This window comes from Schistocerca americana, chromosome 2 (genome assembly GCF_021461395.2).
Source record: "Schistocerca americana isolate TAMUIC-IGC-003095 chromosome 2, iqSchAmer2.1, whole genome shotgun sequence".
In the NCBI taxonomy this organism is placed as follows: Eukaryota; Metazoa; Arthropoda; class Insecta; order Orthoptera; family Acrididae; genus Schistocerca; species Schistocerca americana.
Window position 1 is genome coordinate 327,635,629 of NC_060120.1, and position 19,498 is coordinate 327,655,126.

At 42.5% G+C, this 19,498-nt stretch overlaps 1 long non-coding RNA gene across 1 annotated transcript in view; it reads right to left on the minus strand.

Moving 5' to 3' along the window:
* Window positions 1-19,498, minus strand: part of LOC124596650 — a 65,741-nt gene that overhangs the window by 37,188 nt on the left and 9,055 nt on the right. Inside the window, exon 2 of the long non-coding RNA XR_006978335.1 lies at window positions 2,360-2,529. This is a non-coding gene — a long non-coding RNA (uncharacterized LOC124596650). The remainder of the gene's footprint in view (window positions 1-2,359; window positions 2,530-19,498) is intronic.

The following is a 19,498-nucleotide window of genomic DNA, read 5'->3' on the forward strand; positions in this document are numbered from 1 at the left end:
GTGTGTTATGTTTACATTTGCACCGGCACTTACGTCTAGTTGGAAGTGACGACCATATTGCATCTATAGTAAATTTTTTCTTTCATGTCATGGTAAGTACACTTTTTTTTGTAGTTAAAAAACGTTAAAAATACGTTTTGACAAATATTTTGACAATTCAGCATTTTGACAGCTCTTTACTGCGGTTCTATATGTTTACAAAACAAAAAAGAGACGATTTACGCAAGGCTAATTTCACCAATGTTATTTTTGAAGTTGGCTTGATATGGTAATGAAGCTGAAACAGGCCTTATTGCAGCTAGGTTTGTAGCTTTCATTTTCATTATGTCTTATTAAGATTAGGTGAATTACTATGCGCACAGAGGTTATTCTTCTCGCGCTCAATGCATGAATGGAACGGGATGAAACTCTAATACGTGATACTCTGCAAAATACTCTCTGCCATGGAGTTCACGATCGTCTGCAGAGTGTGGATATAGGCTTAGATGCAGATGTGACAGCACTGGGAAGATATTCTGAAGTGAGGTAACTGGACGAGTGCTATAGCACTGACGTCACTTTGTAATAAAATTGTGTTCTTTTCATCGGATCAGCGGCATCGTAAGCAAGATATAACTTACATGGAGAACTATGTCACATTTAATATTTATGGCTTTGCAGCATCATACTCAGGTACAACAAGCTCTTTTTAGAGCAGTTGAGAAGGTAACAGTGGCAAGATAACGTAATGTGGTGTGAGGTACCAAAACAGATGGTTGTTCTGTACCGGTATCGTGAGAAAGATTGCTTGAATTGTGGTCCTTCTCCGCGATTGGCTGCTGCGTTCGGAAGTTGCGAACCAGAATGATAACTTCTGTTATTAATAGTAGACGTACTAAACAGCGTATTTACTTGTATTTCACATTAAAGCATCTCTCAATAGCATGCTATGATTCCATTACTTCACAAGTATTAATAGGCAGTAGAATAATAAACGACTGCTTAACGAAAAGGCAGGCGAAGCACTTCGGTGATCTTCGGATTGCGCCTAACTTGGGTGGCGGGCGAAGTGGTCCGGCTCTTAGATCATAGCTGCTTCGGCAGTCTCTGAGGACGGATATATTGTCCGCGGCGGTATCAGTTAAGATTTAATTTGCAGTGTCTAGTCTGTGAATAGAGCCGATTGGGTAACCTCGGAGGATAGACATGTTTTCTGCCGCAGTCGGTGTTAAGACTTTATTAGCAAACTCTTGTTATTTGGACATATACTTGAGAACAGTACCATAATAATTAAGGAAATGCGTAGTTCATTATTTTTTGAAGAATGGAAATTATTTGTGACTGAAGAGGAATGTAATTGTGCAATTTCTCGTGTTCTGCCAAGGAAAAGCGAGTGGCATCCCATGTAAACAAACTAACTGGAAATTTAATTATTACATAATATCAATTCATCGCTAAGAGCTACAGCCTCAAAATAACAGATTCACGATCTAAGTGCTGTTTTCTGCGCTGGGGACAACGACTATAGAAGGCTGCAGGTCAATAGAACTTACGCATTCCACTCAGGGCTGTGGAAGCAAATAGGCACCTCGCGTGTACTGTAATCTTAGTACATATGAGATCAGTGACACATCATCTGTAGTAACACAGAGGAGGTATGAAGGAGGGAAATTTTTAGAGGGAAGGGGTTTATCATCCGCATATATATATGCGGATGATATATATATATATATATATATATATATATATATATATATATATACATCTTTTTCAACTTGCAGTACCATGAGCAAGCTGATTCACGTGGGCACCTGCAGATCGGAGCTAAATACGTAATTTAAGAAAGAACAGAACACGGTATGAAACTTCCTGGCAGATTAAAACTGTGTGACGAACCGAGACTCGAACTCGGGGCGTTTGGCTTTTGCGGGCAAGTGCCCTACCAACTGAGCTACCCAAGCACGACTCACGCCCAGTGCTCACAGCTTTACTACCGCCAGTACCTCGTCTCCTACCTTCCAAACTTTACAGAAGCTCTCCTGCGAACCATGCAGGACAAGCACTCCTGAAAGAAAGGATTTGCGGAGACATGGCTTAGCCACAGCCTAGGGGATGTTTCCAGATTGAGATTTTCACTCTGCAGCGGAGTGTGCGCTGATATGAAACTTCCCGGCAGATTAAAACTGTGTGACGGACCGCGACTTGAGAGCACTTGCCCGCTAAAGGCAAAGGTCCCGAGTTCGAGTCTCGGTCCGGCACACAGTTTTAATCTGCCAGGAAGTTTCATATCAGCGCACACTCCGCTGCAGAGTGAAAATCTCATTCTGAGAACACGGTATGTCACACATAACAGATATTGATGGCAGTAGCACGCGGTTACCTGTGGTGTCGAAGCGCAGTTTCAGTCACTGGTTCGCTATCCAGAAGTGCAGAGGCAGTCCCCGGCGACACACTGCCCCACCTGGAAGCCCGGCTGGCCGAACAAGTTGCAGTAGCAGTCGCACGCCCAGTTGCCCAGCCAGCAGATGTTGTAAGTCGTCTTTATGCCCCCTGAAACGGCAACAGTACTTGTTTCAGTGTCCGTGGCCGTCCCTCGTAGCGAAGCCACCGCCTGTTATGGCGGTGTCAAACAATCTCCAGCGAATTGTGTTCTTCAGTGCTGTGCATAAGAATATACATGGTGTATCAAAAAGAATCATCCAGTTTTAATAAATCATAACTGTTTTGTTATTTGAGATATGTGAGGGAACGACACAGTGTTGGAAAGAGTAAACTCTCAAGTGTTACATGGCTCCCGCTAGGTAGCAGCAGTGTGCGCCCGCTTTAATTATAGTAAAAACGGTGTCGGGACAACAAAAAGCGTTTTGTGTCCTACGTTTTGCGCAGTGCGAGTCAGTAATAGCTGTTCAGCGTGACATTCGTCCTAGGTGTGGTGTGGATCCTCCCACAGCACAGAGCATTAGAAAATGGCGTGAACAGTTCCCAGAAACAGGTTGTTTGTGTAAAGGCAAATCGCCGGGCCGTCCCTCAGTGTCTGACAAAGACGTCGAACGCATCCGTCATAGTATAACAAGGAGTCGGCAGAAATACGGTCGCCGTGCAGCTCGACAGCTCATGTCCCCGATGTCCGTCTGGCGTGTGTTGCGTCGATGAGATCATACAAAATTTAGCTACTGCAAGCTCTTTGTGAAGGTGACAAACAACAACATGTGGAGTACTTTTTCGTTCTTGACAAGATGGAGTATGACAGTTTTCTTCCACACTTAGTGCTTAATGACGAGGCAACATTCCATTTAAATGGAAAGGTGAAGCGTGATAATGTGAGAATATGGGGTATGGAACAGCTACATGAAGTTGTACAACATGAGAGGGGCTCTCCAAAATTTAATGTGTTTTTGGCATTTTCACAGGAAAAGATGTATGGCCCATTTTTCTTTGCCGAGAACACTGTTACAGGAAGCACATATCTCGATATGCTTGAGAACTTTCTTTTCCCACAGTTGGAGACGGATTCGAACGACTTCATTTACCAACAGGATGGGGCACCGCCACACTGGCATCTGGAAGTGTGGAAATTTTTAAATCAAAGGATTACTGAACGATGGATCGGTCACACTGGACCAAATGATTCAGCCTTACATTACTGACCTCAAAGGTCACCGGACTTCACTGTATGCGATTATTTCTTGCAGAGGTTCATAAAAGACTCTGTTTATGTGTCTCCGCCAACAACAAAAATTAATGAACTGAGACATCACATAACAGCAGCTGTGGAAGCTGTAACTCAAGACGTGCTCGCTGCAGTGTGGGAACAATTTGGATGCCACAATAACATACGCCCTGTGTCTCAAGAAGGGTATATTGAACACCTATGACAATGTATGAAAAAAAGCTTTTTGAGTTTTCCATTCATCAAAAAACAAAATTCATTGTATATGTTTATTAGTTTCATAAATATAGACTTGCCAAATCGGATGATTCTTTTTGAAGCACCCTGCATTTTAAATACTACGTCACCATCAGCGTTAATGTAATTTTTATGTAGTTTAGTTCTGAAATGGGTACTTAGATAAACATTCTTTTGATCTACTCTAAATTCACAGACAACAAGCAGTACTACACTAAGATGACAAAAGTCATGGGACAGCGATATGCACATATGCAGATGGCGTTAGTATCTCGTACACAAGGTATAAAAGGTTAGCACATTGGCAAAGCTATCATTTGTATTCAGGTGATTCACTTGAAAAGGTTTCCGACGTGATTCTGGGCCCACGACGGAAATTAACTGTCTCTGAACGCGGAATGGTAGTTGGAGCTAGATGCATGGGACATCCTACTTCAGATATCGTTAGGGAATTCAATATTCTGAGATGCATAGTGTCAAGAGTGTGCCAAGAATACGAAATTTCTGGTATTGCCTCTCACCATGGACAACTCTGTGGCCGACAGCCATCACTTAACAACCGAGAGCACCAGCATTTGCGTAGAGTTGTCAGTGCTAACGGATAAGTAGCATTGCCTGAATTAACCATAGAAATCAAAGTGGGACATACGACAAACGTATCCATTAGGACAATGCGACGAAATTAGGCGTTAATGGGCTATGGCAGCAGACAAGAGGCCCGCGTGCCTTTGCTTACAGCACAACATAGCTTGCAGTGCCTCTCCAGGGCTTGTGACCATTTAGGTTGCGTCCTAGACAACTGGAAAACTGTTGCCTTGTCAGACGAGTCCTGGTTCCAGTTTGATTGGCGCAGACCCCATGAGGCCATGACTCACGTTGTCAGTAAGGCACTGTGCAAGCCTGTGGTGGCTCCATAATGGTGTGGGTTGTGTTTGCATGGAATGGATTGGGTCTACTGACCAGCTGGATCACAAATTGACAAAATTGTTCTGGAGACCATTTGTTGCATTTCATGCATTTCTTGTTCCCAAACAATGATGGAATTGTCACTGAGCCGCAGTTTTTCCTAGTTGGTTCGGAGAGCATTCTGGTCAATTTGACCGAGTGACATGGCCACCCAGATTGCCTGATATGAATCCCATCCAACATTAATGTGACATAATTTAGAGGTCAGTTCATGCACAAAATCCTGTACCGGCAACACTTTCGCAATTGTGGTGGGCTATAGAGGGAGCATGGCTCAGTATTTCTGTAGGAACTTCCAAAGACCTGTTTAGACAAAGCCGTGTCGAGTTGCCACACTATGCTGGCAAAAGGAAGTCCGAAGCGATATTAGGAGGTATCTCTGTTTTATGTCACCTCAGTGTATTCTCTAAGTTGTTAGTAAGGCTGTATCCTGCTCCGTAAGGCGTCAGTCAAATAACACACACTGAATTCCTGAAACAATTCTTATGAAACTGATATGTCACACAAGATAGTTACGTGAAAATGTATGAATTTTATTGGTAGGCAAATCGAATAAACAAGCCGACATTTTGGGAATATAACCCACTAACACTCACACTAGTAATTGCATGCAAGTGATTTCCCAGACCTGAGCTATGAGTCGCAGTTCAGAGGAAAGGAGAATTTTATGACGGCAACGCTCGTCCCATGTTCGGTCGAAGCCTTCAGGGCAGCCACTGTGCAGGCCGCCGGCAAAAGCCGCCCTTGTCCCTGATTTTAACAACGACCCTTCCGAAAGCCCTTCTGCAGGAACACAGCTGGAGATGGGAGATAGGCGTCCGGAGAAACCCAACTTAAAACATTGGTGACGCACTGTGGCCACCTGTGTTAAAACCCGCGTGGAAAAAAGCTGTGCCGTGCAGGATTAGCCGAGCGGTCTAGGGCGCTGCAGTCGTGGACTGTGCGGCTGGTGCCGGCGGAGGTTCGAGTCCTCCCTCGGGCATGGGTGTGTGTGTTTGTCCTTAGGATAATTTAGGTTAAGTAGTGAACGGAATGGACAGTGAGGATACAAGATGAACATCAACGAAAGCAAAACCAGGATATTGGAATGTAGTCGAATTAAGTCGGGTGATGCTGAGGGAATTAGATTATGAAATGGGACACTTAAAGTAGTAAAGGAGTTTTGCTATTTGGGGAGCAAAATAACTGATGATGATCGAAGTAGAGAGATTATAAAATGTAGACTGGCAATGGCAAGGAAAGCGTTTCTGAAGAAGGGAGATTTGTTAACATTGAGTATAGAGGAGTATTTGTATGGAGTGTAGCCATGTATGGAAGTGAAACGTGGACGATAAATAGTTTGGACAAGAAGAGAATAGAAGCTTTCGAAATGTGGTGCTACAGAAGAATGCTGAAGATTAGATGGGTAGATCACATAACTAATGAGGAGGTACTGAATAGAATTGGGGAGAAGAGTTTGTGGTACAACTTGACAAGAAGAAGGGACCGGTTGGTAGGACATGTTCTGAGGCATCAAGGGATCACAAATTTAGCATTGGAGGGCAGCGTGAAGAGTAAAAATCGTAGAGGGAGACCAAGAGATGAATACACTAAGCAGATTCAGAAGGATGTAGGTTGCAGTAAGTACTTGGAGATGAAGCTTGCAAAGGATAGAGTAGCATGGAGAGCTGCATCAAACCAGTCTCAGGACTGAAGACAACAACAACAACAGTGTGTAAGCTTAGGGACTGATGACCTTAGCAGTTAGGTCCCATAAGATTTCACACACATTTGAACATTTGATTTTGGAAAAAGCTGTTTGTCTCAGTATTAGGTAGCAGAAGTTAGTCTCTGTCCTACGAAAGAAACGACGCTTTTGGCAGGCCACAGAAACTCCAGTGCATGGAATTACAACAAGTATGAACGCTCTCATTGTCCAGAAAGAAAAAGCGAAACCACCAGCTTTGATATAGGCAAAATGCAGACAGAAAAATTTGCTTTTCTCTTGCAGCAAATCATAGAGTGAGCGAGGCCACTAGCGCTGCGTTGAGACGATTGTGAGAATAATTATGTCAACACAGGCTCATCTTAACTCTTTCTGGCTCGGCTCGTGCCTATCCAGCTCAGGCCGACGAGTAGTGCATTCACACTGCGCGCCGCGCCGAGCCGGGTCGGCGAAATGGGGGAAAATCCACTTCTCCGATTTTCATGTTTTAAAAATTCTTAGCGGCATATAAGACTGCGCCACATCGTTTTATGAACTCATTTTTTCCTTAAAAGCGTTACTTACGTCGCGAAAAATGAAAAAGTCTACTTTTCGTTTCGCGTGATTTCTTAGTTTCGTAACGCTTCCCAACCGATTTTGAAGAAAGTATGCGGCTAAAAAATCTGATTTTTGTACACGTGCTAGTGTAACATCTTAGCTTCGTATTGAATCATTTATCTTTTCATATTTCTTAACAGCCATTGTGAAATGATGCTATTTGTCAACGTTGTGCACTTGATTTACAAATCTTGTAGTGAAAAAGTTACGTAGCGGGTAGCTTACTGTTAGATGCGTTTTACACCATACATTGTTGCGAATGAAATGTAGCTAAAAGTACCAAAAAGTTTTTGAAATGATAATGACACTGATATCTGTCTCTGGCCACAAGGAATGCGAGATATTCAGTGGCGTCAGTGCCGCGTCCGCAAGCCACGGAGTTCGAGCGGTTACAGCTTGGTTTAATGTAGTCATATAATGCAGGACAGAAAAAAACTAATTACTAGTGATCAGTGGTGTAAAACTAATCACAAAAACAAACTGGAGATTTGTGATACGTTTACTGCAGAAACTGAAGCGCAATTCTGTAGTCTCGTTGTCTACTTTGACAGAAAAAATAATGGAGAGTTAATGAAACTACTGTACATCGACACAGATGTGCGTTTCATTGTTCTTCATTGTTTTTTTTTTTCTTCCTTGGCGGGCTGCGCTGCACTGTCAAGGTAATACCCACTCTTTGGCTAAATGGATGTCAGCTGCCGGAGGCCAAATAAATAAATTTTAAAAAATCCCCACCCTTCGACAGCTGACAAGCAAGTCAGTAGAAAACGCAGCTGCAGCCAACAGCTGCTCGCATTTACCTAGTCTGTGCTGTGTAGAACAATGTCTTCACTCTTTTATTGGTATTGTTTTGACTCTGCATTTAGGAGAGTTTTTCTCTTTATATGAAGAACTTAAAAACTATCCTGAAAAATTTTATTCAAATTACAGAATGAATCATCATACATTTCAGTATGTGCTGCAGAACATTCAAGACAAAATTTCTAAACAGAACACAAATTTTCGCAGAAGTATAACAGCAGAAGAAAAATTGTGTATAACGATAAGGTAAGATTCGTTAGTACACACTTTTTGGTTTACGGTAGAACTTTGTACAGCATTCGCTACCTCCAGTTAATTGTAGTCATGCTTTTGTATTTTAAATTTCACAAACACTAACCTCTGAGGGGAAGAGAGTTTATGGGACTCCTGAGAATCATTAGGAAGTAATTAGCTTCGTCATTTTGGGTAATGTCTTGCTGTGCCTTCAACGAAGAATCGCAGAAATACTCCTTCAGAATTTTCCAACTTTTTTCTTCTCTTTTCTTCATGATGCAGCGCTTGGCAGTGGTGATGGTTCATCATGTGGAGCCACTGATGACCTCACAGAATTCTTTTCATTACCTTGTAAGATAGACAGATTGATAGGCGAAGAGTTTTGAGATAATGCCCTTTGACTCAGTGGTTCTATCTCCACTGATAAGGAACTGCCACAGCATGACTTTACAATGCATTATCATCTGGTAGGGACACCTTTCCGTCCCTCAGTGACACTCATATCTGTCTCCGTTTACAAGTAAATGCGAACTATTCAGTGGCGGCAATGCCGCGATCGCTGGCAAGCTATTGTTGTAAATGCATGCAAATACGGTAGATTAAATAAATGAAATAAAAGTAATATCGCATGTATCATCATAATAAACGTAATTTTTCCTCACTGATTGTGAAATGTGAGGTAACATCTTAAAATAAAAGACGTGTTCAGTCCCACTTGTGATGAAAGCAGAAGGGAGACGTGTGATGCGTGTACTGCAGAAGCTGTAGTGCTGCTCCACAGGCTCGCGCCTGCGGTCGGCTCGCGCCGGCAATATTAAACACTCCGAATGTCGTCGGCTCGGCTCCGGGAGGCTCACGCCGTGTCGGCGCGGCCCGGCCGCCGGTGTGAACACCGCAATTCAAAACCATGTGTTTGATATCGAAGCGGGCGGCGGCCCGGCCAGGCTCGGCTCGGCCCGGCCGGCAGTGTGAACGCAGCCTATTAAGGAGTTAAACTGCAAAGTCTCCTAGTATGGAGAATTGCACCGACCACTGACAGTTAACGCTTGCGAGAAATTTGAGATCAAAGATGTACACGCTATTCCATCTATAAGGAGTTAAACTGCAAAGTCTCCTAGTATGGAGAATTGCACCGACCACTGACAGTTAACGCTTGCGAGAAATTTGAGATCAAAGATGTACACGCTATTCCATCTAAATGACGTGCACCATGCTAATAAACTTAGTAGGCTATAACTAGGAGTCTAGGCTTCACCTAATGCATAGGAAATGTATCACACGGTGTTTAACAGCCGAGAGAGTCTTAGAATAGATTCTCAGGTTCACAGTTCATGCCGACAACAGCCACTGCCGCCGACGACGAAAGGTAAACATGCGCGCTCATGCAGCACGTGATATTCAACCGACACTCGGAACTGTGGTCGTCTCCTATTTTTTTCGTACATTCAACCGTGACTTGTAGTTAAACATATTCACGATTGTCGGGCTTAATTGAAAGGAAAACACACGATATATCCAATATAACAGAAAGGACTGATCAGCCACTGCACAGTGCTTTATACTCTGAAGTTACTGAACTGTTTTAATTCTGCAATTATATTTGCAGTGATATTTACATACCCTATACAGACACCATTCATTTTTGGGTACTTTCATTGCACATTTTAGCTTAATTAATATCTCTGGCCCCAATTGTATTTAATTTTTTTGTATTCTATCGACCCCCAACATGGTCATCAACCATCTTACTTCTGAAGAACCTTAGAATACTTCCTGGCAGATTAAAACTGCATGCCGGACCGGGACTCAAACTCAGGACCTTTACCTTTCATGGACAAGTGCTCTACCAACTGAGCTACCCAAGCACGACACACGACCCATCCTCACAATTTTACTTTCCCCAGTACCTCGTCTCCTACCTTCCAAACTTCACAGAAGTTCTTCTGCAAAACTTGCAGGACTAGGACTGCTGTAAGAAAGGATATTGCAGAGACATGGCTTGGCCACAACCTGGGGCATGTTTCCAGAATGAACTTTTCACTATGCAGTGGAGTATGCGCTGATTTGAAAGGCAAAGGTCCCGAGTTCGAGTCTCGGTCCGGCACACAGTTTTAATCTGCCAGGGAATTTCAAATCAGCATACACTCCGTTGCAGAGCGAAAATTTCATTCTGGAACCTTAGAATTTCGCTTCACAGTTGTGAACACCCAATATCAACATTTTACCATCTTGTACACATTATAATTATGATTACTATGTCATGAGGTCATACTTAGAGTAAAAATAACCTTAATAACGAGAATCTAAGATTTTCATTCTTGCTAACATATAGTTATACCTGAACCCATACACTCATTTCTGTTAGCGATGATGTTTCCTTTGCAGGGAGCGTAGTGGAACCGACACTGAGCTCATTGTCTCATTACATCACTCTCCGTACTGCTACACTCTTCTGAACTCTGCATGGTGAGCTGGTGTCTTCCTACCTTGCAGGCCGTAGTTTCAGCATAAATTCCTAAAACAGCCACAGAGCGTCCTTGTCCAACTGTGTTAGGAAGGTAGATCAGAACCAGTCTCACGCATGTTAGAACTGCTGCTGTAAGCACCTGATCTTCTTCATCAGAAACTCGACACAAAATTATGTTCTCCATCACCTAGCTAAGCTCGCCACTAGGTTTCACAGTGGTTATGATCTGGTAATCTACACTTGGTTTTTCTCGTAGCATTTGCCCTAAACCCCTCGCTTGACTGATACATAGCAGCGGGGCTCTTTTCTTCCTATGTGACTTTTCTACTTAATTAGTCTTGAATGTTGTTCTTATGGGTGTGCTGCTTTCTACTTGACTCAAACACAGGCTTAGGATTTTCTCGTGTTTCAGGTAGCATATCAAAATGATTATTAATGGGAGTCTGAACTGCGATCTTTGTAGGTTTTCTCCCGTTGGTTATTGCTTGTTGTGTTTTACCAGTTCCCATTGTCTCTTTCCATTTTCAACCTATCCAATTCAAAATCCATTACCTTTAATCGTGCCTGAAGGACACAAATCTTTCCTCCCTATTCCAAGATTCTCTTGTCTCGACTGCATAATCTACAGCTCCATGACAGAGCCTCATCTGATGTTTTACTGGCCTCCCCAGTACAGTCTCCTCAATGAAACACCAGCCCACAGTCCTGATATGTTTCCGCCATACTTGCTAGCCTACGACAACAACTATATTTTTTACACATGACGATACTTCTACGGTAAACCGAAAAACGCTAACACACACTTAAAATGCAGTGAAGTAAGAACTAATGAGTATGAAACTTCCTGGCAGATTAAAACTGTGTGCCCGACCGAGACTCGAACTCGGGACCTTTGCCTTTCGCGGGCAAGTGCTCTACCATCTGAGCTACCGAAGCACGACTCACGCCCGGCACTCACAGCTTTACTTCTGCCAGTACCTCGTACGAGGTACTGGCAGAAGTAAAGCTGTGAGTGCCGGGCGTGAGATGGTAGAGCACTTGCCCGCGAAAGGCAAAGGTCCCGAGTTCGAGTCTCGGTCGGGCACACAGTTTTAATCTGCCAGGAAGTTTCATATCAGCGCACACTCCGCTGCAGAGTGAAAATCTCATTCTGGGAACTAATGAGTAATTATCTTATGATGAGTTATATAGCTAACTTCAGACGGCGGGAAGACATAAACGCGAGGATGCACATTTTACTGGCATTGTGTGAAATCCAACATTCTATAGAATGCCTAGGTTATGTATAGAATTCCGAAATCGAACGTAAAAGTGTGAAAAGATTGATATTTTACACATTACCTAGGTATTGTATATTTTGCCGGATTGTCCGCTGCCAAAGTATATAATACGCCTAATCCCACCATTTTTTCCCGTTACCACTGTCTGCGGTGCCGTTCGGTTGTTTGTTTAATGGTTGCGCAGACGAGGTTCCACTACCACACGACGGTTATCGCCATAATAGTTCTCCAGTGTATGGCATCTGGCTGAAGTTCGACAGACGCTCGCTCTCCCGTCATCCTTTCTCGTTGTTCTTGTATCACCTCCTCGGGAGAGTGTGTAGTGCCAAGACAGGAATTACGCCATGCTGTCATGCAACGACGCTACTGCGATGAATTATCTCAAGTAAGAGCCAATACAGCTAAAAACTATGTTTTCCTAAGTGAAACCAAATGTCAGCCAACGATGTGAAAAAGGCTAAGACGATCACGAAGATGGAACCACGGGACTATTGATTGCTGAAACAATACGAGGTGTGACTAGAAAAAAACCGGACTAGTACTGGTGAAACAATAAAACGAATGCAATAAGGCTGAAAGTCGCGTGGCCTGTCACGTGACTCTCGCTCCGCCTACTGCGCGAGTTTCATCTGCCTCCTGCACTCAGTCTGCCCGTGGCGTCTGTTTTAAGTAGTTGACGTTTTGTCTGTGCGTCGGAAAATGTTGAGTGTACAGAAAGAACAGCGTGTTAACATCAAATTTTGTTTCAAACTAGGAAAATCTGCAAGTGAAACGTTTGTAATGTTACAACAAGTGTACGGCGATGATTGTTTATCGCAAACACAAGTGTTTGAGTGGTTTAAACGATTTAAAGATGGCCGCGAAGACACCAGTGATGACACTCGCACTGGCAGACCATTGTCAGCAAAAACTGATGCAAACATTGAAAAAATCGGTAAACTTGTTCGACAAGATCGCCGTTTAACAATCAGAGCAGTGTCTGAGTTAACAGGAGTTGACAAGGAAAGTGTTAGGCAGATTCTTCATGAAAGTTTCAACATGAACAAAGTGTGTTTAAAAATGGTTCCAAAGTGTCTCACAATTGAACAGAAGGAACGCCGAAGAATGATTTGTTCTGACATCCTGGAAAACATTGAAAGTGATCCCACCTTCTTACAAAATGTTATTACTTGCGATGAATCGTGGTTTTTTACTTACGATCCCGAAACTAAACGCCAATCGATGCATTGGAAAACTCCTGGTTCTCCACGACAAAAAAAAGCACGAATGTCAAAATCGAAATTCAAGGCAATGATGATTGTTTTTTTTGACATCAAAGGGATTGTGCACATTGATTGGGTACCAGAGGGACAAACAGTGAATCAGCATTACTACGTTAGGGTCCTGGCTACCCTACGTGAGCGAGTACGGAGAAAACTGAACGATTTGTGGAGAAAAAAGTCATGGATCCTTCACCAAGACAATGCCCCAGCTCACAGTGCGTTGTCAGTGAAGACGTTTTTGGCAAAACACAACATTCCCATCTTAGATCATCCACCCTACTCACCTGATTTGGGCCCCTGTGACTTTTTTCTTTTCCCTAAAGTCAAGTCAGCTTTGAAAGGAACTAGATTTGAGACTGTTGAAGCAGTAAAAGAAAAAGCGACGGAAGTAATGTATGGACTTACCGAAAATGATCTGCAGCATTGCTATGAACAGTGGAAAATTCGTATGGAGCGGTGTAGAGACCGAGGAGGAGAGTACATTGAAGGAGATAACATGAAATTGTAAATAATTGTAAATAAATGTTTTTTCCAGCATCAGTCCGGTTTTTTTCTAGCCGCACCTCGTATAAGACTAAGTTGATCTATCCTGTTAAGGAAGGTTCGAGTGCTATTAATCTTTACACCGCCGGATCCGAGTTATTTGACATACTCCATAAGGCCCATTTGGCTATTGGTCATGGAGGGCGGGACAGGATGTTGAAAGAATTTTCACCCAAGTATAAGAACATCTCCCGTCATGATATTGGGCCGTCATTCACCTTTGTGAGCCTTGCCAGAAGAAGCAAAAATGTGTTAAAAGAAGGTGTTGTGGCCAAGGCAATGGTTTTTTTCAGAATTCCGTTCCCGTTGTCAAGTCGATATCATCCATTTTCAGTTCCCTCCCGATAGAGAGTACAAGTTTATAGTGGTGTGCCAAGATCATCTCACTAATTTTGTAATTCTCAGGGCTCTGAAACCAAAGAGAGCGGAAGAAGTAGCCTTTCCTAATCGATGTATTTACGTTGCTTGGTGCTCCAATGTTTCTATAGTCCTATAAAGCCAGGGAATTTGCAGACAATATGACAAGCAGCCTAAAGGAGTATTGGTTCACCTTGACAGTCGTCCATGATAAGCCGCGACGCCGACAAAGTCAGGGGAGCGTCAAAATAGCAAATCAGGACATTGAGAATATACTGTGTTCTTGGCTGCAAGATGAAAAAACTAGCTGCTGGAATGATAGACTGCGGTTAGTCCAACTTACGAAAAACAGTGCTTTCCATTTTGGGATTAAAAGGTCATCACACAAAGCTCTGTTCGGCTACAAAGCTAGAGTAGGTCTCTCGACGTCATCCCTGCCTGACGGCGTTTAATAAAGCGTAATTCATGGCCAACGAATAGATATGATAAGATATGCCGATGATATAGCTGTCCTGGCTGAAAGTGAAGAAGATCTTGTAGTCCTACTGAATAGAATGGAAAAGTTATGGGGGAAGAATATACGAGGGCAGATCAATAACATTTTTTTTCTGAAACAGGGGTTGTTTTATTCAGCATTGAAATACACCAGGTTATTCCCCAATCTTTTAGCTACACAACACTATTTTTCAACGTAATCTCCATTCCATGCTACGGCCTTACGCCACCTTGAAATGAGTGCCTGTATGCCTGCACGGTACCATTCCACTGGTCGATGTCGGAGCCAACGTCGTACTGCATCAATAACTTCTTCATCATCCGCGTAGTGCCTCCCACGGATTGCATCCTTCATTGGGCCAAACATATGGAAATCCGACGGTGCGAGATCGGGGCTATAGGGTGCATGAGGAAGAACAGTCCACTGAAGTTTTGTGAGCTCCTCTTGGGTGCGAAGACTTGTGTGAGGTCTTGCGTTGTCATGAAGAAGGAGAAGTTCGTTCAGATTTTTGTGCCTACGAACACGCTGAAGTCGTTTCTTCAATTTCTGAAGAGTAGCACAATACACTTCAGAGTTGATCGTTTGACCATGGGGAAGGACATCGAACAGAATAACCCCTTCAGCGTCCCAGAAGACTGTAACCATGACTTTACCGGCTGAGGGTATGGCTTTAAACTTTTTCTTGGTAGGAGAGTGGGTGTGGCGCCACTCCATTGATTGCCGTTTTGTTTCAGGTTCGAAGTGATGAACCCATGTTTCATCGCCTGTAACAATCTTTGACAAGAAATTGTCACCCTCAGCCACATGACGAGCAAGCAATTCCGCACAGATGGTTCTCCTTTGCTCTTTATGGTGTTCGGTTAGACAACGAGGGACCCAGCGGGAACAAACCTTTGAATATCCCAACTGGTGAACAATTGTGACAGCACTACCAACAGAGATGTCAAGTTGAGCACTGAGTTGTTTGATGGTGATCCGTCGATCATCTCGAACGAGTGTGTTCGCACGCTCCGCCATTGCAGGAGTCACAGCTGTGCACGGCCGGCCCGCACGCGGGAGATCAGACAGTCTTGCTTGACCTTGCGGCGATGATGACACACGCTTTGCCCAACGACTCACCGTGCTTTTGTCCACTGCCAGATCACCGTAGACATTCTGCAAGCGCCTATGAATATCTGAGATGCCCTGGTTTTCCGCCAAAAGAAACTCGATCACTGCCCGTTGTTTGCAACGCACATTCGTTACAGACGCCATTTTAACAGCTCCGTACAGCGCTGCCACTTGTCGGAAGTCAATGAAACTATACGAGACGAAGCGGGAATGTTTGAAAATATTCCACAAGAAATTTCCGGTTTTTTCAACAAAAATTGGCCGAGAAAAAAAATGTGTTGCATTACTTATTGAACTGCCTTCGTAATATGAGAAATAATAAAGCAAAAACAAAAGTAACGGCATGCTACGAAAAAGATCAAGTGAAAGTCCAAGTTCATGTAGGCAATGAACTGCTTGAACAAGTTGATAAATTTACTTATCTGGGCAGTAATATTACCAGGGATGGAAGGAGCAAGGCAGAAGTGAGAAGTAGAATTTCTCAAGCAAAGGCTGCTTTTAACAAGAAGAAGAACATCTTAACATCTAAGAGCATCAGCCTTGAAATCAGGAAAAGATTTTTGAAACCATATGTGTGGAGTGTGGCATGCTATGGGTGTGAAACATGGACTCTAGGGACAGAGGAAGACCAGAAGCTAAATTCTTTTGAAATGTGGTGCTATAGACGCATGCGCAAAATAAAATTTATCGACAAGGTCACAAACGAAGTGGTTCTCGAAAGAGCAGGCGAGAAGAGAAGCTTCTGGAGTTTCATTGTTAAAAGAAGAGTGAAATTTACAGGCCATCTATGAAGACATAAAGGACTCCTGAACACAATCATAGAGGGATATGTCGAGGGAAAAAGACCAAGAGGAAGACCACGACTGAGGTACATCGATCAAATCGTGAAAGATGTGGGATGTAACACCTATAAAGAAATGAAGAGAAAAGCTGAAAGACGCACAGAATGGAGACAAGCTGCCATTGTAGCTGTTGCAAACCAATCCTTGGATTGACCACTACTATCTGAGAATGGAATCCATGTTGGAGGAAACCAAAACAGTAACGAAGCCTTGGTTACCGAAGAGCTTTCCATTTCTGTGGTTACAGAAAATCCTTTTTCTGATACATGTTACGTCTCCTTAAAAGAAACCAGCGGTGCTCATACATGTCAAAAATTTTGCCAAAACGTTCATGTAATCTGAGTACATTCTCCTAAAGACGATGACGGCAATGAAATAGAAGGTTATGGTGTTAGCACCATGTGCAGTGTTTGCTTCAATATTGAGAAAGCCACTCAAACTAAAGCGGAATCGAAACTGAACTATGAGTTTTAGGCCAAAAAATGAGAATGGGTTCTGATAATAAAAATCGTCCTGTGCCTTTGGGTGCCACTGTGCGACTTCCAATTCCCGACATCGACAAAGGGCTGGGTGACTCACAGAATCTGTTGGCCGTTGTTATGAACGTGGCGGAATATAGCTTTTACCGACTTCGAACTGGAGAAGGAATCTTGAAGCAGCTCTACGCAAGACCAGAATTCACAGTATGTCCAAAGAACTTCATGAGAATTGAACACGTTCCACCAAACACTTGCAGCTGATTCTCAGTCCACAGGAAGCGGCCAAGGATTCGTCAGGTGTATGTGCAACACGAAATGCCAAAGTATGAGGTGTTTTTGTTTGAAAAGAAAATTAAGTACAATTCAAAATGTCACTCTAGCCTTCCCTGGTGCAACACGTAGGTCTGCTTTCTGTTTTACCAGTAGCAATATTCTGTTCGCATTAAAATGTATGTACAAGATCGAATTGCCAAAATATAAAGTGTTTTTTGTGTGAGTACTCACTGTAACAAGTACTTTAATCTGACTTCTGCTTACATTGTTTTCCATAAAGAATATCCCTGCTTTATTTCATAGTTTTGTTTATTCAGTTTCAAATGCCTATTTATTAATAAAGGGGTCTCATCTTGCGCCCTTTTAATACTTTGCGTAAATGGTACTGGTCATTCTGTATAATGCCTAGGAATTATATAGAATGCCTAGGTTAAGTATGCAGCATTTTCACAAAAAACTTGTATTTCATAGTTTGCCCAAAACCATCAGGCATTGTGTACATCACCTAAGCATTCTATAGAATACCGGGATTTCACACAATGTCGGTAACATATGTTACCGACATTTGATGAACGGGAGTTTAAGGTAGCAGTAGACACGAACTGAATGAAAAATAAAAGAGTATGATGTTTTTAAGAAAACTCTTAAGCAGGCAGCATCATGAAATTATGAAAAGAACTGTAGTGAATTCATACAACCTGAAATATTGCTCGTTGCAAGGGACTACCGTTTCTTTCTATTACCATTACTCAATTATGTTTAAGCCTCACTACCTCTGAAAGAACAAAATTGGAGGTTTGTCACTACTGAAACAAGGCCTTCAAATGCGAGTATAGCAGTATGGAAGATACACTGCTACAACAAATGTAAATTGGAACGCATAAAGGCAATGAAGACTAAAAAGGTAAGGAGAAATGAGAACACTGAACGCCAACGGTTTTATGTAAGTTGTCATAGTGGAATTTCGACAATGGCAGCAGAATATTGTCTCCCTGGATAGACCAGTATTAGAATCAAAATTTAAGAGAGCTTTGGAGGACTTTAGATCAAATAAGGGAGAATGGATAGATAACATTCCATCTCAATTTCTAAAACCATCGGGAAGTGGCAACGAAACGATTATTCACGTTGGTGTGTAGGGTGCATGAGTCTGTCGACATACCATTTGGCTTTCGGGAAAATATCACTAACACTATTCCGAAGGCTGCAAGAGCTGACAAGTGCGAGAATTATCGCACAGTCAACTTAACAGCTCACTCACCCAAGTTGCTGACCAGGATAATACACAGAAGAATAGAAAAGAAAATTGATATGTGTTCGATAAGATCAGTTTCGCTTTAGGAAAGGCAATTTTGATGTTGCGGTTGATAATAGAAGCAAGACTAATGAAAAATCAAGACACGTTCATGGGATCTGTCGTCCTGGGAAAAGCGTTCGACAGTGTAAAATGGTGTAAGATTTTCGAAATACTGAGAAAAATAGGGTAAGCTATAGGGAGAGATGGGTAATATACAGAATGTACAAGAGCCAAGAGGGAATAATAAGAATGGACGACGATTCTTATTATGATCAGTTAAGACATGAAGGAATGACTTTCATGGTACTAGAGGGAGCTGTAGAGGGTAGAAACTGTGGTGGAAGACAGTGATTGGAATATATCTGGCAAATAATTGAGGACGTAGGGTGCAGGAGAGGAATTCGCAGCAAGCTGCATCAAACCAGTCAGAAAGTGATGGAAAAAAACCTGATAGTTACGATTGGTAGAAGTCGGTAGCAATGTCAGAGACAAAAAGTAAACTTTTTGCATGTGTGTATCTATTTCCTTTTATGTCTCCTAATGGCTATGTATGCACATGTTTTTTTTGTGCACGTCTACAGCAATGTTTCTTTGGAATCACGGAAGTTTCAGTGGCTCCTTGTATAATTAATTTTAAAAATTCAATTTACGATGCTCACGTATTAATTTTATGATCGTTAAATAAAACTGATGCATTATCATTATGAATGTCCACATTGCTATTACTTCCTCCATGCAAAAATAGTATCTGTCTAGCTCTGCGACTTTCAATTTGACTCATTTGCATTCTCCTTCTAGGCATACCCAAAAACAAATATAATAAGGGAAGTCAAAAGTCGCAGTTATTGAAAATAACTTCGTGCTCAGGTTAAAAAGGGTGTGAGAAGAGGAAGTAGTCTTTCA